At 39.9% G+C, this 26,887-nt stretch overlaps 1 pseudogene; it reads left to right on the top strand.

Annotated features, from left to right (window-relative positions):
• The first annotated feature begins 13,508 nt into the window (after positions 1-13,508).
• LOC116597091 lies at positions 13,509-20,245 on the top strand (annotated as a pseudogene).
• Positions 20,246-26,887: the final 6,642 nt, after the last annotated feature.

The following is a 26,887-nucleotide window of genomic DNA, read 5'->3' on the forward strand; positions in this document are numbered from 1 at the left end:
CCCCTGTGGCATCTAATGTGGCAAGTGGAGCCTATTATTAGCATAGTTCCACCCCACTCCCTTTCTGAAAGAACCCTGCAAATCATAGTATTAAGGAAGTGAAAGAGTCTTTACGGAGAACTAGAGTTAACGTCCACCAATGTCTACTATGGGTCCAGTACCATCTGACATAATTTACAAATAAGCACAGAGTTTTGAGTTAGTGTAACCTGGATTTATGACTTGAATTTGCCACTAGCAAATTCACACATGGCTGTGTAAATTGAACCAATTACTCTACCTCTCTGAGCTTCGGGGTTTTTATATGCAAAATGAAGTTACATGCCTGGCTCATAGTGGTGTTGAGGTGAATGTAAATATCTCGTAGATTGTGAACAGTAAGGGATGACAAGAAAGAACAACACTTTTTATGATTTTTTTTATTTGCTAACAATACTTTTATACATTGTGGATATATCAAAGTCAGTGCAAATAATTAAACTTCACTGTTCTCTTTTTTTTTTTCAAGATCTATTTGCAAACTTACCTGGCATATCAGTGAGAACCTCCTTACTTTGAGGCTTGAAACTGTATATGCAGGTAGACTGGTAGCTGTACTTCTCAGGTGTCTTCAGAGCAATGTCTACTAAAGGTGTATTCTTTCTTTCTGTATCTGAGCAAAAAAATTAAATGTGGACATAGTGTCTTGCATAAAGAAAACCAAAGATTTTAAGAACTGGAGATAATTGTCTTCACAATATTCATAATATAAAGCCCAGATTTCTTTTAAGTAGGGAATCGATATTGCCCTTAACAGAAGTAATTTTACTTAAGGAATAAAAGCTATTTAACAAAATTATCATCACAAAAGAAAAATGTTAACTGAAATGATGTCCAGATGTTGTGGGCACCTGGTGGGTGATCTTACCAATACCTTCTTTTCCTAATAATCTTATTTTGGCATAATCTACCTAGTGACATCACTGGATCTCAGCAACTATTTTGTACAATATGACCTTGCCCATTGGATTGTTTCAGTAGCACTGGGAATGAGCATCTCTTGCACATTGGGCCATTCAGAAAACTCCTCTAGGCGTTTAGAATTAGGACAAAGGGACAGTTCATTGTGTAATACTACGTTTAAAGACTGTTGGCCATGACGTTTTCCAACATACAGGAAAGAAGCAAATGAAACTATCCTACAGAAAGAGAAAGAGAAAAGCAAACACAAGGGAACAGAGAAGAGAAAAGGCAAGTCCTGAGAATATTTAGGTCTCATTCTGGTTTATTACCAGGGAAGGCTGCAATCTCTGCCTTTGGGTTCAGTAAGTCTACTCTATATATCATTGTAATAAATGTCTTTTTTTTCCCCCCACTAGAGATAACTGTATTAGTCAGTCCCAGCAGAAAACAGAAATCACTCAGTGCAAGAATCCTGTGGGAAAAGTGTGACTTGTTTGATTTTAGGCATGGTCAAGTTATATGCTTTGACCACTCAGATGTGAATGGACTTGACATTTGCCCTATCCAAGCAGAAGCTTTACATGTAATTCTGGAGTTTGGGTTGGGCTTTTCCTTGAGTTTCTCCCCTCTATCATGAAAAGATCATATTCTTTCAAGCCAAGGATTTAGAATGCAAAAATACCCAGCATCTAAGCCACAGCTGACCTAGAGCCCTCATGTTACATGAGCAAAAAGCAGAAGTCTATTAAGCTGCTGAGATTTTGCAGCTGTCTGTTGCCACATTAAGCTGACAAAGAATGTGATGCACCCATAGATGCCCAACAGCTAGAAGCCATCACCATCATTAGGCTAAAGAAATAAGGAAAGGAAGAGTATGCTGACAGCCAGGGGAAGCTGGAATAGTAAAGAAAGGGCTGTGTAGCCTGGTGGGAGCAGTGGTCAAAAGAATGCAGCCACCACTCAAAAACAGAGTGAATAAATGGACAGCCAGCTCTCACTCTCTTCTTGCCCTCATTCATATCTGACAGTGCCTCCCATTGCCAAACCCAACCAGAAGTCAATCGACAAGATAGTCCAAGAGAATGAGTCCCCAGGGCTCAGCATCCCAGAGCATAGAGCAACACAGTAGCAGACAACAGCCACTAACCAAAATGATTTTGGATTGAGTGAGTGGGAATGGCAAGTGTAGAATAAATCAAGAAATAGCTCAAATAGATTATTCTATATGCAACCAAGAGCCTTCTTAACGTGAAAGATAAAGAGTAAGTGAGAGAAAAGAGGGAGAGAAACAATGATTTCAGATAAATCTCTCAATAAAAAAGAACATAGAGGCCACAGGTTCCTACTGAGCTGTCAGCTACCTTATGGGGGGAAAGCAACTTGATGGGAACATAATCACATTGTATTAAGCAGATTCCATGATAGCTACCATTGCTCCACTTACTCTATATGTTACGTAAGTACTTGATCAGGACAATGACTTCGATGACAGATGTGCTTCTCTTCCAGCATCAGTTCAGGAGGTGTCTTTCTATTTTCCCCGATTACTCAACCCAGAAAAAACTTTGTACAGTAGTACTCAAAGATTTTAGGTAAAGAAAAACAGAGAGCGTTCTTTTGCAAAAGACAATCCTGAGATGTGGAATTCTACTAGTGATTTATTCCGCTACGTCATGGGAAAATAAATGTCCTTTCCAACTGACCGAGACTCTTTCCATTTGTCAACTATTGATCCCCTCCCACAACCTTTCTTCTTAGCTCCATGATTCTTCTAGAGGTTAAACCAATGAGGCCCCGTCCCATTTATTTCTTCCTACTTTATGCTGTGGTATCACCATCGATAACATCAGCGCAGCCAGCCACTCATCTTTGGGGAGCAGCACAGTGGCAGATACTAGCTAGAGAGAAGCTTTCAGCGGTTGTCTAGGCATTGCCTTTCAGGGCCCAATAATATAAATTAAATCTTAAAAATAACTACAGAATGTATATTTTTAAAAAGTACTTCCTTTACATTTTATGTCTGTCTACATCTGCCTTGCCTCTTTGTTTGCCATTCTAAGAAAAGTAAGAAGGAAGATCGTAATAGGCATCATCAGCATATTGTATGTTACACAGGAGGCTGGTAGGTTACAAGAGGAAGAAAGAGAATGATCAAGACTGAAGGTCGAAGAAAAACCTCTGTAACTCACAAAGGCCATAATCCTGATAATTTACTTCTAGGGTCCATGGACCACGTTCCCTTTACATTAATTTCTCAAATTCTGCTGAAGAACATTTTGCTTCCTGAAGATTTATACTTACTGTACAGATTCATGAATCACTGCTTCCTCTTTCTGAACTATAATGTAGAGAGACTCATCTCCCCTTTAGAGCCTCCCGTGAGTTTGGCATAGTTCTGAATACCCAGGTGTTCAGACTCCTCCACAAACACTTAGAATACCCAAATACTAACGTATAGTAGTAGGCTAGTAGAAGCAAGAAGCCAAAAGAAAATATTATCTGTCTAAATAATTGCTTTCGATTCCTTTAGATGGAAGGGTGATTTTGTCATTTCAGGGATATTGTCATTTGAATTGTACTGACTTTCCTATTAAACTGGAAGCTACCCAAGGGGGGAAAAGTGTTCCTTTCAATTTCTTTTCTGGTCTATGTAATATTCACAGCAATCATCTGCTCTTTGCGGTGCCTGACCAGTGTTGTTAATATACTAATAGATCAGTCTATCTCTCAATTTACTAATGCGCCATTTTGTCCAAGACACTATGTAAGGTGGCTTATAGGAATGGATTTTTTTTAAAATATAAACTACTTTAAATCAAGAATAACAAATGAGTTTTATGCTACGTGAAACTTTATTGTTTGATAGAAGAGGCCCAGATGGATCTAATGGCTAATAAAATGGCTAATAAAGAATGAGTGGCACATTCAGTTAGCAATTTCTGCCATGAGTGTGGGAGGGGAAAATATGGATATGCCATTCTAGTTTTTTTAATGCAGAAAAATGAAGTCAAGCTTCAAATGAAAATGTAAATAAATGATCAGGTGCTAAAGATCCCAAGACAGAAACCATTAAAAAAAAGACTGCTAATATTGATAATATAATATTGAAACAGACCACCCAAAATAAAAGATAAAAGTAAGTTAGAAACTGGAAAATATTTGACAATACCTTTTTTTAAATGTGAGTGTAGTTGACACACAATGTTACCTTAGTTTCAAGTGTACACACCTTAGTGACTTGACAAGTTTATACATCATGCTATGTTCACCACAAACAGGGGCACCATCTGTCCCATTACAGCTCTATTATAGTATCATTGATTGACAATACTTAGTAAACAGGCATTCATACCTTTTAAGTCTAAAGACCTCTTCTAAATCAATAACCAATTTATGGTCTTTACAATTAAATATGGACAGAGAATATTATCACCTATACCTAATGGAAAACCCAACTTATAATAGCTTAAGGAAATAGAGGTTTTATTTTTCTCATGTACATTTACATTTACAAATGTAAAGGTAAGTGATCTGGGGCTACTATGGAAGCATCATGATGTAACCTTGCCAACGAGGACCAGCAAATTATAGGAGGGAAGGAAGTGATGGATGGAAGAAGGAGGAAAAAAAAACACAAAACTTAGTTCAAGGGGGATGGCAGGAGGAAGCTCAGGAAGAAAAATGACATGTAACTATGTGAAACAGTTAACTTTCTCATCATCAATCAAGTTAATACAAACTAAGTTATTTTTTCACAAAGCAAATTGGAAATTTAAAAAATATTTTGATATTCAAATTAAAAGGTATACAAGAAAGAAAAGTATGCATAGTCTGCCCTTCTTGAAGGCAATTTGACAATGTCTTCAAAGCTTTATTGTTTTGCTTATTCTTTGGCCCTGCTAGTGGACTGCTTAGGAGCAAGTCACAGATAAGAGTGAACACTGAGCAACAAGGATATTCACTGAAGCGTCATTACTAATATGAAATACTAAAACAACTGAGATTTTCAGATAGGAGACTGGTTAAGAAAAATGAGGCACATCTATACAATAGGATTTTCTCCCCCTCCCCCCACTCTCTCAAATAAAGAAATCTTAAAAAAAAAAAAAAAAAGAATGGTCACCTTTCTGTTCATTGCAGTGAGAGTTGGGGAGAAAACAGGCAAAATGCAATTAACTCACTCACAAGTAATATGTGTTTAATAAACAAGTGAAGGAGAAAACACTTCAAAACATCCTGGTGTTATCCAACAGAAAATTTTTAACTCTCTCATCCCCAGACCTTCTCAACTGACTCATACATAGATCCTGTCTGAATATCAACATAGAAAACCCTATGCTGAATATGAGCACCTTAGTCCAAGGATAGGCCCATGAAACTACAAATCATCAAATATTATTTTTACTTGATTTTCTATGAGGTGATAATGAATATAATAGTCTATAGCACAATAGCTGTGTCTAGAGACCATGTGCTTGTTAATAGATGTTGTCTTGAGATGCAACCGTAGTTACATGATATCTGGCCAGGGTACAATATGGATGCAATGATAAAGAAGAGATAAATAATTTGTATAAGGAAAGCACTGTCCTTGTGACTAGACTGTCAGCTTGTTTGGACAACGGACCTCTTCTTAGTTGCTCTTGTTCATTGCTCTTCCCTATCACTTAGCAAAGCTCCCAAACCCTGGTGTGCTCACTTACTTGTGTTATAGTCAACTGCCATCCATTTAGGGCCATAGTTGTAGAACTATTAAAACTCTAGCTTTCAAATGGCTCTTTAAGAGCTAAAGAGATGTATCTATTAGTCAGTATTCTAGCAGGAAACAGAAGATACCCTAAAGAGGTATTTTGAAGAAAATTTAATAAGCGGGCTGTTTTGGGAGGTGTTGCAAGGACAGAGGAGCTACCAAGGCATATTGAGGCACCCAGGGAAATTCCTACCATTTCTCATCCTGAAGGGGAAGGAAAGGGAACAGTGTCACGCAAACCCAGTGAGTTGGAACTACAGAAGAAGAGATGTTGAATAAGAGCTGGAGCCCTACTGGGATGAAGACACACGAGAGACTTAGCCTGGAGCAGAAGGAAACAGGGAAAGAAATACCCCAACAACTCTCTTCAATTTATGCACTTTATTTATCTATTATAAATAGTTATTGAAAATAATAATGAGATAAACATCTTGTGCATATTTTTTTTACCTCTCTGATTATTTTCCTAGGATATATTCATAATGGTAGAATTGATGGGTCACAGGCCAAGGGTGTTGAAATATGACTAGCCCTCCAGGAAAAGTGTACCAATTTATACTGTACAACAGAACCTTGGTGTATGACGGTGCTATTTCTTGACATTCTTGCTAATTAACACCCCCGCCTCCAGGTGTTAAGTTCTCTATCACCTCAATGACTTTATTTCTATTATATTCTTTATATTCTTTTCCTTTATATTCTTTATATTATAATATTCTATTGTATTCTTTATATTCTATTATATTGTATTTATGCATTCTATTTATTTCTTTTGTATGCTGGCTAACTCTGCTGTCCTCCTAATACTCATGACCTCGTCTTCCTCACCCATCTCTGCCAGTTCCTATTTGTTCTACATTTCTATCATTCTCCTGGCACCTGACCAAGCATAATGCATTGCAATCATTTGTTCACTTCCTTGTCTCTTAAACTAGGCAGTGAATTATTATTGAGGAAAAGGATGATTTATTAATAGTGGTAGTAAAAGTATTCAACTCTGTAACCTCACTACTTAGCACTATCTGAAATGTAGGACATACACAGAGCTATGCTTTAAATCAAAAAGATATGGAAGCTGACCACCACTGTTGTATAATCCAAGGATGATCTGTCAATCCCCACACTTGCTATTGTACCACTTAGCCTGGTTCTAGTATGAATCCCATATGGCTGGCACAGCTCTGGAGAAAAACATTTCTCTTGAGAGTTCCTCAGAGCCCAGCCAGTTATAAGAAGCTGCCCAGCCCATTCTTTAGAAGCTGTTGTTAGCCTGTTCTTTGAGTATTACAAGTAAACGAGATCAAGGACATCTGGGTGGCTCAGTCAGTTAAGCGTCTGCCTTTGGCTCAGGTCATGATCCTGGGATTGAGTCTTGAATTGGGCTCCCTGCTCAGCGAGGAGCCTGGTTCTCCCTCTGCTTGCAGCAACCCCTGCTTGTGCCCTTTCTCTCTCTCTCTTTCTGACAAATAAATAAATAAAATCTTTTAAAAAAAGTGGTAAAAGAGATCATCAGATTAAGGAGATGGGGAACTGTGTGGGGATTGATCGAGCTCTAGACCTGATGTCATTCCAACCTCTTTCTTTCAGGACCTGTTCACATTCGTCAATACAGTTGGCACATATCTTGTTATTCAGAAAAACAGGAGACTTTGAACGTTATAAAAGTGGGGAGTAGATGGGGAAACCTGAGGGGGAAGTCAGAAAACAAGGAGCAGAAAGACATCATTCCCCATTTAGCCAATAAACTATACTTACATCTCTATGATAAAAATGTAATGGCAGGAAAGACAGAACTGTCTTTGTTAGTGTTTGTTATTTAATGAGAGTTTTGAAAAATCATCAGGGCATTGGTGATAACCAGAAACTGAGGGAACCCTGCACCTCTGAGCTTAAGCTGAGTGGCCTTGGGGTTAAGTGGTGGACAAAGGCAGAGAAGTGCTGGTGGGCATTGTGCCCCTGGCTGCAGGGGGCTCACTGAGCAACACTGGCTGCTGACAGACAAGCTCTTATGCACCTTGTGGTCACTGTATACAGTGAGGCCTTGGCAAGTGGCTCTGTAGGCGACAAAAGTAAACAATAGAGGAGGAACCACAGATGGTAACTAGGGCATATTTCACTATTCGTTGTCACTATAGCTGACAACAAATCTGAGAAACCCCTTCAATGACTCCTTTCCTGGAAGACACAGAGGACTTCCTTCTTCCCCTTCTTTGAGTCCAAGTTTTGGGCTAGAGTTCTCAGTGGGGCTTGAGATATAATAGGAGGAACCAATGTGTCCAGGGTCAAATTTTCATCCGATATGGTCAGGAAATTGAGCATAAAAATAAATACATTAAGAATAATGGAAGCCAGGTATTTTATTGCCAGATAGGGGAGTTACAATTAAGAAGAGGGGAATGCTAATAAATGTTAATAGTGCTGGACTGAACTATCTTGTGATAGACAGATAGACAAAGAGATAAAGAGAAGCAAATGTATATGTCTACATATGTACATAGATTTCCTCGTGAGGTCCTATGAGAGGCTCTAGAGGCAAGAACACTCTGAAGGCTAGATCTTGATTTCTTATTATCATTCTCCATTAAAAGGAATCAGGGTTCTTGAAGAAGTGGCTTTCTCCAGGACTAAGACAAGAAAAACACAAAATAAAGCTAAATTTTTTTTTGTGCCAGAAAGTACTGAAACACTCAAGAATGATGGAGAGGAGATATCAGAAGGCCACCCAAATCAGTTTAAAGGGGCTCCCATTGGCATAACTCAGGACAGTTTGAATATTAAAATAATCATTTTAACATACTGCAACCCCTTAAGTAAAATAGAAGGCCATGAGTATATGCTGATAAAAATGAATAAACAAAGGAAGAAGGGAAAGTTTACCTTACAGTAGATTGCCAATTAGTAAGTCTAAAGAGATGATGGAGTCAGAAAACCACCATTCAACATCGTGTGTTTCAACCACTAAGGTAAAGGGACACTCTCTTGGCAAGGTTCATCTTTTTCTTCACTATATGTAGTTTCTTTATCATTCTGGATATCGTCTTCTCAGACCATCTATACTTTCACCATTGTATTATTTTTCAGTCCCCCAATTTGACTCCTTCCCAGTATGGTTGAATGGGGCCTGCCCCTTGAGACTGTGCTACTCCTTTGGGCTCCCCCATTACTTCCACCATGTGTCTGGCCTCCTTTCCCTTCCTTCAGCCCAAATCCCCAGCCACAGCCCAAATCCAGAGCTCCCAGAAAAAAGACAAAACTGATTAACTTCTGCTTACTGATAAAAAGATAATGGAAGCAGTTCCCCCCGCTTTTTTTTTTCCTACCAGTAGTTCATCATATTTTTCCCCCTTTCATCTGAAATGTGTTTCAGGATTGGCTACTGTTCAGTCTCTTCAGAATTGAAAGAATATGAAAGTGACCTAATACTTTATCCCTTTCATAGAATGTGTTCTGCAGTGATGAGAACAACGAAGAGCAGGATGGGGGGGTGGCAAACATATTCTCCAGCGCAGGTTATTTCCCTCCTTTTTTCTTGATTCTCACTGAGTCCCTTCTCTTATCTTTCACCACAGGAATTAGTATTTTGATTATAAGATAGACGAGGAAGTTGTGGGTGAATCACCTTTAGCATCTGGATTGTAGCTGAATTCAGTGAACACAAATGATGTGATCTTAGGTAAACAATGGAATCATTCAAGCTTAGTGTCTTCCCTGAAAAATGAGAGGTTTGACCTAATAACTTCTTACAGCTTTTCTATTTCTTAGTCCATGCGTCTGTGATTAGAACTTTAGATATTTAAATGCTCCTGAGCGTGGTCCTAAAAATTCTTTCTTCTTTACTGACATCAGTGACTTCCTGAAAATCTCCTGATTTCATATACCAACTCCCTGATAACCCCAAATTTTATACCTCCAGTCCCTATCCCTCCTTCCTTCCCTCCCACCATGAGCTTCCTATCTACAATTGCCTGGTTGATAGCTTCACTTGACTGTTCAACATGCATTATAAACACAATGTCTGGAAGAGAAGTCTCCATTTCTAACCCATTGCCCCTCTCTGGTCTCTGCCATCTCAGTAAAGGGCAAAACCATTTACCTAGTTTCTCAGACAAAACATTGAGCAAATATCATTGATTACTCTCTTTCTGTCAAGCTCCACATCCATTGTAACAGTAACTCCTCTTTGCTTTTCCTTCAAAACTGTGTTCAGTCAGACCACTTTTCAGCACTTTACCATAGCCACGACTTAGTCCCTGCTCTCATCACCTCTCCCATGAATTATTATCATAGCCTTTCTTGTCCCTACTTTATAGTCTCCAAAGAGCTTTCAAGTTCTTTTTGAAAATTGAAATCCAAGCATATCATTCCCTTGTTTAAAATCTTCTGGTAACATGCCAATATACTCAGGAAAATAACACAAAGTCTGTTCTATGACCTGAAGCCTTACCTGCCCTGGCACATGCTCACCTCTCAAATGTCACCTTCCCTCAGGAACAGTCACTCTGGCTCCTCCTCTATGTTCTTTAAGCTGCTTCCCAAACCTGGATTCTCTTCTTCCCAAACACACAGCTAAGTTGCATTTTCCAGCCTCCTGTGCGGGTAGGGTGGGCATGTGACTGGATTCTTGCTGACGAAACAAGAAAATGAGTGATATGTGCCATTTTCAGACCTGGCCAATAAAAACTTCCCATATGACACATTCCCATCACTTGCCATTAGGATAGAGAGAGCTAGGATGCTGGAGGGCGGTAGAGCCACCAGGGGAAGGGTCCTGGGTCCTGGAAACAGTATGGGAAAACACATCCACTAGACCCACACTGACCTCTGTAGTGAGCAAGTATAAGCATCTTTTATGTGAAACCACTGAGTTTCCATGATGAGCACAAGTGGAATGGGTATGGGTTCCCAGTCACCTCAGGAACTTCCCTGTTATAATCTAAAACTAGCTCATATGTAGGACAGGGAGAGGCCAAAGAGAGAGGCAGGCCACTCCAGATTGGTAGGTAGTGGGTTTAATAAGCAAGGGAACTTACTTACGAGTTTTGTCGTGGGTGCCCACATCGCAAGTAGATCTCTGCCTCCACTTATCAAATCTTGGAAGTTGAGATAGCAGTCTTAACTGGGTTTACTCATGTATACCATCCAGGTAGTCGCAGCACCACATCGCTGTCTTAAGGCTGTGTCCTTGGACAGTTTCTGGGACTGGAGAGGGCAAACAGAATGCACATTTCAAGGACAGGGAAGGGAGTGAGGAGTCTCTGACTGTTGGGGTCCCGTTCCAAGGTTACCTAGTGTTCATATATGCTCAGTGACCTCCTCCAACGTTTGTTGAAACATTTAGCTTCCGCTGACTGAACAGTGAACCAAACTTCTTCCTGTGTTACTTACTTCCTTTGCTCGGAAATTTCTTTTTGTATCCATGTGGCCTATTTCATTAGCTCTTTGTTTAAATGTCACCTCATCCAAAAGGTCTTCTCTGACTACTCATTTAAACTAACCTAAAACAAACAAACAAACAAACAAAACATAAATTAACCTAGTCCCATTTCCCTATTAGCTCCTTACCTTAAACTAATTTTTTTCAAAATGCTTATCATCACCTAATATTGTTAGATATTTAATTTTTATATGTTTGTTGTCCCTCTTACTCTACAATATCAGATATGTGAGGACAGTGCCAGCCACTTTTTTCTCTCTTTTTTTTTTTTTTTTGTGGTTCTATATTTCATGCTAGATCAGTGCCTCACATGTAATAGGAGCTCTATTGCTCTATCACTACCTGAAAGAGAGAATGAATGAATGAATGAATGAGTGAGTGAATGAGTGAATTTCAGCTGCCCTTTAGCAGCGTGGCCCTGCTTCAGCTGCGACTATGCCCACACATCCAATTTCGGCTCGCACACCTCATTTTCAGATCCAAAGCAGCACCTACCTCCTCACTCTCCAACAATTAAGCTTTCGCTTCCCTTATCTTAACAGCTCTAAATGAGGCAGCGTGCCTCCTGAAAGGTGATATACTGTCATGGCTTTAAAAGTTGAGAGAAGCAAAAGAACAAAGGTAAACTCTAAGAGCAAGAATCTAAGGGGTCTGGAAGTCTTACGGGGACGAACGGGAACACAGCATCCTCCAAGCACTTGGGCCAAGACAGGCCCCTGCAGGAGATGCTTCCCGGTTCTTGCTTCCAGCTGAACTCTCTATCCTCTACTCCTCTCTGGCCCCTTGGTTGAAGGAAATGGCTGTAGTTAAGAGTTGGACAGCCTTAGGTTCAAAGCCAAGTTCTAATGCCAGCAGGTCCACCACTCGAAGTGAGCGGGGCCTACGGAGGGGAAAGATCATAATTGTGATTTTGGACGTTGTGACTTTGCAGCGGCAGCCGCTTCCCGCCTGTGAGTATTGAGCCCGAGTGTGGCATAGTGAGAACATGACTCTCCTGAAGAGTGACTAGAAAGCCTGCGAATGCTCAGCAACAGTATTTCTCTTTCCCTTCTCACTTCCAGCCTTCGGTCATTAATTCATTCTATCCCCGTCAAGCAGTCTTCCAGATCCATAACGTCCCTGTTGTTATGGGGCTTACTTTCTAGAAAGACAGACTGATGATGATATAAGCAGACAGTACTCTGGGGAAATGCTGCGAAGATGACCAAGGCAGGGTGAGGAGGAGAGATGCCAAGGAAGTCTCTCTGGGGCAGTGACAGTTAAGCATAGACTGGAGTGAAATGAGGACGCCATGAGTGCAATGACGGTGGATGGGGTCCAAGCAGAAGGGGCCGGAAATCATGAAGACCCTCAGAGGCCATTGCTTGGCTTGTTCTAGGAGTAGCACAAAGACCTGTGTGGCTTGAAACCAGTGAGCGAGGGGATCCTGGTGGAGCTGATTTAAACAAGTGGCCAGGACGGGACCATACAAGGTAAAGACTTCAACTTTCACATGGAAGCTACTGGAGGATTGTGAGCTGGGGATGAAAAGAGCCACGTTCTATAGGACAGAATGTTTTAGCCTGTGCCCGAAGCAAGAACCTTCATCAACAGAACCAGCTCTCCCTAATGTTCCTTCTTCTTTTTCCCATTTCTACCCCAACTCAGTGAATGAATATAGAGAGCAGCTGTAGAATCCAATTAATTTTTTTAAAATGGCATTTATGGAGTATTTACTATGAATCTCTTCCAGGTCCTTTCCCACATGTCAAGCAGTTCAGATAGCAGTCTCTGTGTTACACCTTCGCCTGGAGATCAAACACTGGGCTCACCTGCTTTAACAGTATCTCATTTGCTGTTCATGTCAACCAAGGAAGTGGATTTTATTACCTCCCTTTCCCAGATAAGGAAACTGAGGTTCAGAGAAGTTAAATATCTTATGTAAAGTCACAAAGACAATAAATGGTAGAGCCAGGATGCCCCACATGTGCCCAAGGCTTGCTTCCATGGCTCCGTGATAAGATGTGGCTGTGGCACTTAATTCTTCCCTTGAGGGTGTTTTATATTGAAAGGAGTGGATCTGAAAACAGACAGACAAATGACCAACCAGCACAGAGTATGTTCACAGTTCCAAAGAAGGTGCATCATTAACAATGAATGGAAAGGGAAATCTTCAAGCATAGAAGTGGGAAGAACTTTCCAATCAGAAAGGACGGCAAAGCATACATACTGTTTAAGGTCCCATTATACTGGTTCCCCGCCCTAATGACACATTAGAATCACATAATACGTGTTTGTGCATGTGCTTGTATGTTCACACATACCCGTGTTTACCGTGGCCCTTAGTAAGATCGGGGAAGTCTCTATTAAAAAATCCCAGGTCTGTCCTACTATGCAGCCAGGATGGAAAATGCCGTGACGGATCAGCTGTCAGACTGCACCATCCACAGGCCTGGCCTCCTCCTCCTATGCCGGGTCACCTGTGGGGGGCTGGAGAGTCTACACGGTAAATAATAACCCAGGTGATTCTGAAGCCCATAGCGCCAGGACTGTGCTCTGAGGAACATCTGAACACTATTCCATAAATGGAATTATATTTGCCATAAGCAGCCATTGTACCTCCAGGCAGGAAAAGGGTAAAAGGCCAGGTAGGTGTTTAAAAGGAGAGGCTGCCGGAAGTTAACCAGAGTGGAAAAAGCCATGATTCAGCAGAGCTCAGCAGGGACTTCGAGGGGCCTTCTGACTTCTAATCCGCCCAGCTGAAAAAATGAAAAAGAGAGAGAGAGAGTATCCATTACTATGAACAGGAAGTACAGAATTCATAGAATTTCAAACATTTTCAGAAAAAAAGTACTGCCTCTTTTCTGAGTTTCCATTTTCCAAGTGGTTTCTAAGTGCTTTTAATATGGAGGGCAATAACACAGGCTTCTTCTTCTTCTTTTTTTTTTTTAATAGTGCCGAGCTAATTACCAGACGTAGCCGTTCTGCAAGCATTTAATGCCTACATAAAACATGGGGCCATAATGAAGATAATTGAAAGTATGACTTTCATCAATATTTAATTAGCATTTGGTGCTAACTCATTATTTCGGTACAATTAATTTGACATCTTGCTCTAAGTCCCGAACAGATTTCAATCCAGAGGGCTGTTTTATTGGCGAGACATGTGTAACATCACGCATGCCCCTGCCCAGAGGAAACAATATGAAATATGGGGGAGATGATTGACAGTTTAATCTAGCTCCGAATAGCAAAGCCTAATATATTAAAACCAAATAAGCATGTTTACTTAGCAAGGCGAATCCAGTACTAATGAAACTCCAGGCCTTGCTTGCCAGCCAGTCAGGGCGAGAACCCCGCTGCACAACTTCTGGGGTGTCATCTGTCACAGTGGTCTGGGGAAACATTCAGAGTAAGGGCATGCTGTTGGTCCCCCGCGAGCCAGAACTTAACACCTCACACACTTGAACGACCTAAGCTCAATGTATTATCAAGCTAACAGCAAGAGATTGAACAGCAGAAGGGGACTGAGAACACAAGGAGGGCATCCAGGGATCTGCCAGTCCTATGATCTAGCCACTTCTTAGCTTTTGAGCAAGTCCCTGAACTTTCCTATGGCTCAGTCAATACATGTGTGTAAATGATAAACAAGACCCATTAAGTCAGTGTCCCTCAAACTATCTGTGGTAAATGTCCAGTTTTTTGTCTTACACTTTTTGTTTTTCTAATTTTCAAGTGCTTGTGAATGGATACATCCTTAAAATACAATTTTTTAAAAAATGAACAGAAGGGAGGGCTGGGTGGCACAGTCTGTTGAGTGTCTGCCTTTAGCTCAGGTCATGAGCCCAGGATCCTGGGATGGGGTCCCTCACTGGGCTCCCTTCTCAGCTGGGAGTCTGCTTGTTCCTTTCCCTCTGCGTGCCTCTCCCCCCGCTTGTGCTCTCTCGCTCGCTTTCTCTCTGACAAATAAATAAATAAAATCTTAAAAAAACGAAACAAAACAAAACAAAACAAAACCAGAAGATATTATATTCCCAACACTGTTCTGGGCAGGGAGCCTGACATGGGACCCTGTTCTAAGACTCCAGGATCATGACCTGAGCCGAAGGCAGATGCTTAACCGACTCAGCCACCTAGGCCTCCTGGTCAATGTGTTTTTTTAAAAAGGCTCTTTTTATTTTGTAGTTATAAATATTTTTCCATGCTAATATTTGGTTCAATTATTTTGCAAATGGAAAGTCATATATTCTTCATTAAAATAACTTATAATTTTTAAAAGAATAGAAAAAAACAATAAAAAGACATATAAAATAAAGCCCCAATTTTTAATTATTAGGCCTAGTAGATGTATAGTTATTCTTTGAAATTGTATAATCATTCTTATATTCTTCAATCTGTGTACTTACCTGTTGTGGATCAGTGATCACTTGTGGACCGTACTTGAGGGATACTGCTTTAGACTCCTCTTAGGAAGAATTAAGGAATTAAAGAGGTTTTAAAACAATAGGAAGAAAAAGTGAAAAGCACTCAGACTATAAGAGGCTACTTCTGAGAGGAGGAACACAAATAGAGAGGAGACTGTGGCTTTTCTTAGGATTTAAGTGAGAAACAACAGTCTTCCCTGTTCTTGAGTCAGCCACCCTTAAGCCTTCCTGGGTGACATGTTCAAGAATAACACACTTACTTTACATTGAGTTCTGCTGTAAACAGAAGGGGAATAAACTAACTGGAAAAACTGGGATGCTAATGGTACGTATGTTATATCAAAACCTTGGAAAAGCAGAGAGGGGTCTGCTTTATAATATCCTAAGATGGGTGCTATGTGTGTGTTTTGTTTTAAACAGTTTTGTTGTAGTTAAACTGGCAGAAAATCAACTGCCCATACCTATTTTTTTTTTTTAAGATTTCATTTATTTATTTGAAAGAGAGACAGAGAGAGCAAGTTTGGCAGGGGGGTGGGGTGGGGCAGAGGGCAAAGGAGAAGCAGGCTCCCTGCTCGGGACCCTGAGATCATGACCTGAGCTGAAATGAGATGCTTAACCGACTGAGCCACCCAGGTGCCCCATGTTTATTTTCTTCTAAAGTCTTATTTATTTACTTCAGACAGATCAAGAAAGTGAGAACACGTGGGAGACAAGGAAGATGGAGAGGGAGAGAGATAATCTTCCAGCAGAATCCCCACTGAGCGGGGAGCCCCAGCTGGGGCTCAGTCTCATAACCCTAAGATCATGACCTGAGCTGAAATCAAGAGTTGGCGGCTTATCTGACTGAGCCATCCAAACACCCCTAAACCGCACATGTTTAGTGCCCAGTTTAAAGTAACTTTTGACATGAACATCCCCATCACCTCCAAAGTTTCCTCATGCCACTTTGATCCCTCCCTCCTGACCCCCATTCCTTTCCCTCTACCCCATCCCCCAACCCCAGATAACCATGGCTCTGCTTTCAATAATATATGTCAGCATTCATTTTTTAGAAATGTATAGAACTGGAATCAAAAGTATATACCTTTTTTAATCTGACTACTTTTACTTTTCATAGTATGTTGAGGTTTATCCATGTTATTATATTTAATGTATTATATATAATAATTCATATATGTATATAAATACAAGTCCTTTATTAGATGTATGCCTTTCAAATGCAAATATTTTCTCCCACAAAGGTGTGGCTTTTCATTCTTTTAATGATATCTTCCAAAGACTAGATGTTTTTAATTTTTATGAAGACCAGCTTATTTTTCACTTTATGGATCTATAAATTTTATAGTTTTGGATCTTACATTTTGGCCTATGATTCATTTTAAGTTAATTCTTACAGTGTGAAGCATGGATGGAAATTCGTGTTTTATTTTTTTGCATATGGATATCTAATTGTCCCAGCACCATTTGTTAGAGTATCATTTTTCTGCTGAATTGTCTTTGCACTTTCACTAACAATCGATTGTTGTGTGTAGGTCTATTTCTTTACCCTCTGTTTTGTTCTATTGATCAATTTGCCTATCAGGAAGCTAATGCCACACACTGCGCCCATTACTGCAGCTTTATAATAACTCGCAGTCAAAAAGTTTGAGTTCTCTAACTTGGTTCTCTTGTGCAAGTTTCTTTCGGCCATTTAAGGTCATTTGCATTTCAGTAAGAATTTTAGAATGGGCTTTTAAATTTCTTTTTTGTTGTTTTAGATTTTATTTATTTATTTGAGAGAGAGTAAGAGCAAGAACAAGCAGGGGGAAAGGCTAATGGAGAAGCAGACTCCCAGCTGAGCAGAAAGCCTGATGTAGGACTTGATCCCAGGACCCTGGGATCATGACCTGAGCTGAAGGTAGACACTTAACCAACTGAGCCACCCAGATACCCTAGAATTAGCTTTTAAATTTCTGAAAGAAACCTCTGTTGGAGTTTTGAAAAGGACTGTGTTGAATCTATAGATATGAGAATGGACTCCTCAACAGTGAGTCTTCTGATCCATAGTGCGCTCTGCATCTCCATGCTTTTAGGTCTTTACTTTGTCTCAGTAATGTTTAGATTTTAGGGTATTGGTCTTGTCCAGCTTTTGTCAGAGTCATCCCTAAGGATTTCGTATTCTTCTTTGTAAATGGCATTATTTTCTTAAATTTAATTTGACTGTTGGCTACTAGGATATAAAAATACAATTAATTTTTTTTTCAAATATTCTCACTCACCATGTGTCTAAGAAAACTAAACAGAGTTCTGAAAAGGTGTTAGATTCTAGGAAATGCAGTAGTCCTTGAGAAAGGAGATGGTCAGTACGACTTGTTATGGAGAGCCCTAGGTAACTGATAGTCTTCTTCCTGTGCTCAGGAGAGTGGGGTGCCTGATGGCCCTGGATGTGTAAGAAGTGATCCCATGGGTAAGAGATGGTTACTTCCACTGGAGAGATCAACTTAATGCAAAGTGTCAGTTAGTATCCCTCTTAAAGAACCAGTGTAGAGTTTTCTGAGGAGCCCTGGGTTACGCACTAAGTTCAAAGACAGGAAGAAGATGGGCAGTGGGGTCTTGAGGGGATGAAACAATTTGAGAAATTCTGGCCTCATGTAGAGAATTCTACAACTCAAGAGAAGGGAGCCCTAGGTTGAAATCTTTTTGCTGAAATAAGCTGCTCAGTGAGAACTGCTTCAGCTACCATCCTGAATTGAAGAGATCCCTGCTCCCAAATATACTCAAGTTGTGAGTGCCTGGATAGTATGGAGGGGGCTATGAGCAAGCGTCTTACAGGTAGGGTACAGCAGCCCCCATCAGCAGAGTACTGGGCGGCTAACCATGTGGCCAAATTACCAGCAAGTTCAACCACTGGACAGATCATGCCATCGGAGAGATGTGGTGATTCTCTTGAAGTGGTCATAAGAAGGGAGCACCTATTTATTTATTTTAATTTAATTTATATTAATCTTTTAATCTCCTAGCATATAGTGTTTTGTTCATTTCAGGTGTACAATATATGATTCAAAATTTTTATACATTACTCAGTGCTCATCACAGTAAGTGTACTCATAATCCCCATCACCTATTTCTCTCATCCCCCCTCCCACTTTCCCACTGGTAACCACCAGTCGATTCTCTATAATTAAGAGTCTATTTCTTAGTTTGCTCTTTCTGTCTTGTTTTTTTCCCTTTGCTTATTTTGTTTTGTTTCTAAAATTCTGTATGTGAGTGAAGTCATAGGGTATTTGTCTTTCTCTAATTGACTTATTTCACTTAGCGTATTTCTTAACTCACTCCGTGTTGTTGCAATGGCAAGGTTTCATTCTTTTATTTTGTTTTATTTTTTTATTAACATATAATGTATTATTAGCCCCAGGGGTACAAGGTTTTATTCTTTTTTTCATATCTTCTTATATATTCATTTATCGACAGACACTTGGGCTGCTTTCATAATTTGGCTATTGTAAATAATGCTGCAATAAACATAGGGGTGCATGTATCCCTTTGAATAGTGTTTTGTATCTTTTGGGTAAATGTCCAGTAGTGTGATTACTGGATCATAAGATAGTTCTATTTTTAGGTTTTTGAGGAAATTCCAGACATTTTCCACAGTGGCTACACCAGTTTGCAAAATTTGAGGATGTGCCAAAAAGATTCAGAAATAAAGATAGACTATAATTTGAATTTACATTTTAAAAATAAAAATTAATTAAAATAACTTAGGACAAAATATCAAAATTTTAAATGAAGATAATATATTGAGCTCTATTGGAGCTTCAGGTAAAAGGAAAAATGTTCTCCCTTGATTTATATTTTTTTAAATATTTTATTTATTTATTTGTCAGAGAGAGAGAGGTAGGCAGAGGGAGAAGTAGGCTCCCTGCTGAGCAAAGAGCCCAATGTGGGACACGACCCCAGAACCCTGGGATCATGACCTGAGCCGAAGGCAGACGCTTAACTGACTGAGCCACCTAAGTGCCTCTATATATATCTTTAATGGCCATTTTTTTCCTAGAATATTAGAGTAGTTGGAAAAAAATCTTGAAAAAATTGAAAAGCATATGTATTAAAACTCAGAATAATATTTTAAGCATAAGTATTTTATTTGTTCTGAAGATAATTTATTACAATTTAACTCTAGTGAAAGCAAACTCATCATCAATATTTTAAACATCTAATTCCAGACCTTGCAAACACCATCATACCAGAGTCACCTGCACCTCCTAGCCACGGTCAACCTACCATGTTCTTCAACATCATTGTGGACAGTGAGCCCTTGGGATAAAGTTCCAGAGACAGCAGAGAACTTTCATGCTCTGAGCACTGGGAAGAGAATTTGGTTTTAATGGTTCCTACTTTCACAAGATTATTTTGGGATTTCTGTGCCAGGATGGGGATTTCATAGGCCATCATGGCACTGGTGGCAAGTCCGTCAGTGGGGAGAAGTTTGATGATTAGAATTTCATCCTGAAGCACATGGGCCCTGGCATCTTGTCTGTGGCAAATGTTGAACCCCACACAGACAGTTCCCAGTTTTTCATCTGCCCTGCTAAGACTGGGTGGCTGAATGGAAAGCATGTAGTCTTTGGCAAAGTGAAAGACAACATGGATATTACCAAAGCCATGGAGCAGTTTGGGTCCAGGAATAGCAAGAAGATCAGCAAGAAGGTCACCATTGCTGACTATGGACAAATCTAACAAATTTGACTTGTGTTTTATCTTAACTACAAAACCATTCCTTCTGCGGCTCAGGAAAGCACGTCTTTAGCCCCATCTGCTCAAAACAACCTATAATCTTTGGGGTGCCTGGGTGACTCAGTGGGTTAAGCCGCTGCCTTCGGCTCGGGTCATGATCTCAGGGTCCTGGGATCGAGTCCCACATCGGGCTCTCTGCTCATCAGGGAGCCTGCTTCCCTCTCTCTCTCTCTCTCTGCCTGCCTCTCTGTCTACTTGTGATTTCTCTCTGTCAAATAAATAAATAAAATCTTTAAAAAAAAAAAAAAACAACCTATAATCTTTGTGCTCTTGCTACCATTCTATGGCTTCTATATTGTCCTTATTCCCTTCCAAGTCTTCCAGCTGGATTGCAGAGTTAAATTTATGATTATGAAAAGAAAACTAAACAACAATAAAAAAGTAAAAATAAAAATCTAATTCTGGAAAAAAATTTAGACATTAAAAATGTATACAAATATGGATTAATGGGGGCACACTTTTCCTTTTGCCTCAGGTACCATCATGACTTCCTGAGAATAAAACGATACGAAGAAAAACAAAACAGAGGGAAGTCAGGGCCTGGAGAGAGGTGAAGAGCCAGAAAGAGAGTCACAGAAAGGTTAACCTCTTTGCATGTGAGCAGCTGACCATGTCAGAGGCCAGGTATGTACCTGGACTTCTCAGCTATGTGCATTAGTTTCTGTTGTTGTTATCACTGCATGATTTGTGTTTCTGTCACTTGAAATTCAAAAGCCATGTTTAAAAGCTGGGTCTTTGCCTTAAGTTGAGTTCCTGAAGCAGACTGAGAGACAAGATGTGAGTTCAAGTAGTTTCCTTAGCAGGTAATTCCCAGAAAGTACCAGGGCAGAATGATAATGCAAAATGGGAGAGGGAAGGAAGGGGATAAAAGGAAGCTTTGTGAAGCAGTGCACCACTTGAACATCTCTGGGGTGTCTTTGTAGACACACCTCAAAGTCCCCTCACCCACTCCAGGTGACAAGGCTATAACATTTACCTCTAGCACCCATCTGCCATTGGCTCCTGGGGGCTCTGACTCTCTGGCATTTCAAGCCTGCCTGTGCTCAGATCAAAAGAAAGATATTAAACAGAATCGTAGGTGTTTGTGGTAGAAGGCCAACCAACCATGTGGACTGGAAAGGTGGGTGTTCGGGGCTATGGTGAGAGCATCTGTAGACACCATTGTCTTGAAGGAGGACAAAGTCTCCTTTACAAAGTCTCTCCCTTTACAGATCAAAGTGGGAATCTGGTAATATACAGTAGAAAGCTCAGGAAAGAGCAGACTAAATGTTATATTATCTCTAGGTCTTATTGGTAGTGTGGATTGGAAAAATCTCTTCAAGTTTTCAATTGATCTGAATAGTTTCCTCATCTGTGGAATGAGTAGAATGATGATAAAAACGACTTCAAAGCGGGGTGCCTGGGTGGCTCAGTGGGTTAAGCCTCTGGCTTCAGCCCAGGTCATGATCTCAGGGTCCTGAGATCAAGTCCCACCTCAGGCTCTCTGCACAGTGGGGAGCCTGCTTCCCTCTCTACCTCTGCCTGCCTCTCTGCCTACTTGTGATCTCTCTCTCTCTCTGTGTCAAATAAATAAATAAAATTTTAAAAAAACACAAAAAAATGACTTCAAAGCAATGCAATGAGGATCCAATGGGGTATGGAAGTGGATGAGAAAAGCCTAAATAATCGATTTTAATTTTTCTATTAGGTGGTCTTAGCAAAGAATTTTCCACGTTGTAGAGTATTCAAAAATCCCCATTGGGGAGGGTATGTGCTATGGGGAGTGCTGTGAATTGTGTAAGACTGATGATTCACAGACCTGTACCCCTGAACCAAATAATACATTACATGTAAATAAATAAATAAATAAAAATATAAAAATAAATTAAAGAATGTTAAAAAAAAAAAAAAACTTAAAGACCTAATTGAAAATAGAATGACATCTAGAGTTTCTGATTCAGGGCACCTAGAATGTCATCTCAAACTCCACATTGTTTAAAAGTTCCCCCACGTACACTAAAGCAGGTAGCCTGTGAGTCACACTTTGAGAAATGCTACAACAGCACAAAATATATGGAGAGAGGGAACATCTGGCTATGATAGAAAGAGAAGCCTGAGTTGGGAGGTGAAGGTCATACAGGACATAAAGGGAATTTGCATTTATCCTGTGACCAAAAAGACAACATGTCACAGGCTTTAAAATAGGGGAGTGAAGTGATTGGTACCATAGTGGAAAAAAACGCCTTTGACTGCAGCATTGGAGATAGACTAGGAGGCAGCAAGTTGAGGATGGAGAAAACTCTAAGTAGAGGGGCAGGATGGAAATGAGATCGGGAATTGGGGGAATGAATGTGAGAACAGAGGACATGGGGGATAGGGAAACAAATGCTAATAATAGATTTTAAGAACAAAAAGCAGAACATAAAGATGCATACGCATACTATATTCTATTTTGTTTATACACTTGTGAGTGTGTGTGTATATATATATATATACACACACACACATTTACACAGAAAAAGGAGAAAAGGAAATGCAACCAAATGTTAATGCTTATCTCTGAATAGTAAATTATAATGGGATTTTAAGGATTTTTTTAAATGCATATTTTTTCTTTCAAAATACTCTATAATAGACATGTATTACTTTCGTGATTATATAAAAAGATATAAAAGAGGAAAGAGAGGAAAACTTTATTATAAAACAATTTCACAGGGATGGCTGAGGAGCAGCTGAAGAGGAAAATCTAAAAGAACAAGCCATTCTTCTCGAGGACCTAAAAGCAAATTCTGGTGAACCCTTTGGCACTATTAGTTAACTGTGATGTGGCTATTTTGGCTCTTTTTCAGCTACTACTTCCACCTCATATGCCTTTAAAATACAATTAAATAAAAGTTACTACAGGTTGATGGATGGATGGAATCTTGCTTGCTTGCAAATTGGGTACAAGTTAAGCTATGTATATATTGCACCATTCAAGGGGTGAAACGCTTTTCTGTTTCTTTAATGAATTTTAACTTTAAGGTAGAGTCAGATACGCACAAGAGAGGAGAAAAAATCCATAGTTTTCAGAACTGACAGGAAAATGTGTAAGGCTTAGTAAAAATCATACCCTGTACCATGGTGTGGTAATATATCTAAGAAAATCCAATATATTGAATAGTTCTTAGATTAGCATCTGTTAATTTTGCTCAAATGAAACTTGATGGTTGATTGGAAGTGAAAAAGAGTAAATGTAATTCATAACTGTAAAATTGGGGGTAACATGGCATGGAGCATTCAGGATTGGCAATTTTTTTACTTTTAATGAGCTTCTGATGAACCTCTCATATTCACACTGTCATTCTACAGAGGAGGTCCAAAGGTTCCTTAGGTTCCGTAAAGCAGCCAGTAGCTCTGAAAAATCCTCATAGTGCCTTTCCATTGACATCCAATTCAAGAGAGCCAGGACATCTTCAAAGAGAAAAGCCAGACTGACTTCAAACAGGAAAAGGGCTGGTCACCTCACAGGGTTAAGGAAGGGTGGAAAGAGGGGTTTTCATGAAAACCTAGGTTAAGCAGGGGCATCATCATGATGGAGGAGGCGTACGAGGGTTTGTGCTCTGCTATAATTCCAAGCAAGGCAAATGGCCCCAGCAAACTTACCGAGAGAGAAAAGCCTGGTGCATATTCAGGCAAAGCTTGTAAATAGGATTGCAAGGCAGAGTTTGTATTCTAGAGAATATTGGAACGTGGGTAGAAATTTAAATAAAACAATAACAAAAAACAAGTAGATCTCAAGTCAATGCTATGGAAACACCTGCTGTTTGCTGTTTACCATCCAAGAGGTCAAAATGTCTCCCAACAGTCTTGTCCAAGAAAAGCAAATCCTAAATTCAGTGACTTCTACTTTGTGGGCTGTGGACTTCTAAGGAACCAGGAATTTTGCAAGGAGATTTTGTACCTATACATACATGAGTCTTAGATGAGAAGATATAAAAATGTAGAATTACCCGTAAAGAGCCTTGGTATTGCTTCTGACTCATATTTATATACTTACTACTGTTTTTCAAATATATGTTCAGTTTTAATAAATTAATTATTAATAACTTTGGATATTTGATCTTTTTGCAATCAACACATACCAAAAATATGTTATGTGAAAAGCCGTGAGAGATTCAGAGATTCAAGGAGCCCTTCCTTGCTCAAAAAAACTAGGAACACCTGCCTTAAATAATTACAGTTATCAGTACATAATAGAAAAGAGTTCTGATAAAAGCTGAGAGCAATAGTTCTTGGTCTTGACTGCATGTTCTAATTACCTGGGGAGCCTGTAAAAACCCCAGTGCCCAGGTCATACTCAGAACCTGTGAGGTGAGACCCCAGCATCAGTATGCTCAAAGCACATGTATTTCAATTGTAATTTTTTTGAAAACTAAAAAGTCACACATGGTAAAAATTTCTACATATAAACAAGTATATCCAATGAAGTCCCTCTCCCACCTCTTACTCCAACACCTATTATCTTTTCAAACACTACCACTATTATTATAGTGGGCAGAGATATCCTAAGCATATATGAGGATAACAATCTATATTCTCATTATCATATGAATTAACATTTATCCTCACCAAACATAGGACAGCTTATACAGTATGAATGGATGTAGCATAAAGCCTTGATCCCTTGGGTCGCAAAAAAAACGAGCTGCTAACCTGAGTGGGATCACTTGCTTGTACGTCTCGCATAAATATTCTTTTGCTATTTGTTCATTAATTTTGCCATCTGTTAACTCCAGTGACAGAGAAGCAGTAGTAGACACCAAAGGTTAAGAAATACTTTGGGAGATAAACCTTAGTTTGAGAAAACTAAGTTATCAGTTAACTTAATTTTTATGCAAATAGATGCCATTGCCTTGAAGGATTTGGAGGATTTGGAGCAGTGCTTGGGTAGAGAAAGGATGGTTTATCGAGCTCCATCTCTTTAACTATCCAAGTCCTAGAAGATGATGAGCTGGGCACGGAAAACATGTCCCAGGAGTTGTACAAGATTTATTAGAATTTGCTCTAAAGACCATGTCTTTATCTTTTCATTCTTCTGGCTGTTTTTGGGTTTCCCCTCTCAACCATCCACTGTACCCACCTCCCACCCCTTAAGGTCAAGAACACTATCTTGTCACCCATGCATCCTGAGTGCTTTGCACAATGGCTGGGCCTAGAAGGTAAGACCCACAAGGTCAGAGGACTCCCAGCAGATCTACTAGCAAAAAGGGATGACTCTGGAGCTACAGTGAGAAGCGCCTGTGAGTGTTTGGACATGGGGCAAAGGGAGATCGGCAAAAGTCACCAAAGAAAAGTCCCAGAGATTTTTCAATGAAAGAACAAAAAACAGATGGTGTGGGTCCAAGTTCCAGAGCCAGTGCTCCCTGTATGGCCTTGAGCTGGACAATCTCTGTGCCTTTGGAACTGGATTTTTTGAAGCCTGGCTTTCTTTGGATACATGGCGTGGGTGGGAGCATTGAGAAAAAGTGGTCACATGCATCAGACTTGACCATCTTGCCCCACTTCTTTAAGAACAATGTTGTTCTTATGCGGTTGGGAATTCTCCATAAAATCTTATTTGAACAAAGAGTTTCTTGCTTTGAATTTGGTTAAATTCTACCAGACTGATGATTTCTGAGATATCCTCTGGCTTAAACTTCCAGGATTTAATAATTTCTAGATTTGGAGGCTATGAAATTAATATTTCAGACTTTCAAATTTTAAAATTTATTTCTTCTTTGGCCTGGGAGTGAATCATTTTCTCAAAAATGCCACTGAAAACATTATAATAGTGTTCTCACTCTGAAACCCTAAATGCACATAGGCATCAATGCATTAATGACTTTTCATTATTTCCTAGGGAAATCAGCAATTCTCCTTTCTGCTTAGATTTGTGTAACAGCAAATAGGATTTTCTAGGCCTATGAATGGCCCACAAAGACTTATCTCTCCCCGTGAAAATTTCCAGTGAAAATCAAAATGTGGAAAATATTTTTGCTTCCCCCCAACTTCCCAACAAGCCAAGGAGGAAGCACCACTTTGCTGATAGCGCCCACTTCACTTCATTTAAAGATAACAAATGAGAGAGACACTATCCTAATAGGAATCAGAGGACTGAGGATTAATTATTTTCCCGGCAGCTGACTCTCCCGCCCTGTGGGAGGGCGGGCTGTTCCTGGGGGAGCTCTCCCACACCGCTGATAACGCCCTTATGCCTCGAAACAGCCGTTGTCAGCCTAGATTTTCAAAGTCTCAGGGCCTGGCACAGAAAAATTTAGATTCCTGGGTTTAGGGAGAGGGGCGTTGGGCAAGTATCTAGCACACCTGAGTTTTGGTCTTGGCTTCACCATGTGACATGCCCAAGGCTCAGATTTCTCATCTCAGAGATGGGAATGATGATCCACATTCTACACCTCTGGAGGCGTCTTCAGGAAACAAGATGCCCAAAGCTTCTTTATGGAGGGTTGCCTTGGGAAGCTTGAGCTACTGCAACAAAATACCTTGCTGGGACAGGGTTGGGATCTTAAACAACGTGCATCTACTTCTCACAGTTCTGCAAGCTGGGAAGTCCAAAATCAAGGTGCC

This window comes from Mustela erminea, chromosome 8 (assembly GCF_009829155.1).
Source record: "Mustela erminea isolate mMusErm1 chromosome 8, mMusErm1.Pri, whole genome shotgun sequence".
NCBI lineage: Eukaryota > Metazoa > Chordata > Mammalia > Carnivora > Mustelidae > Mustela > Mustela erminea.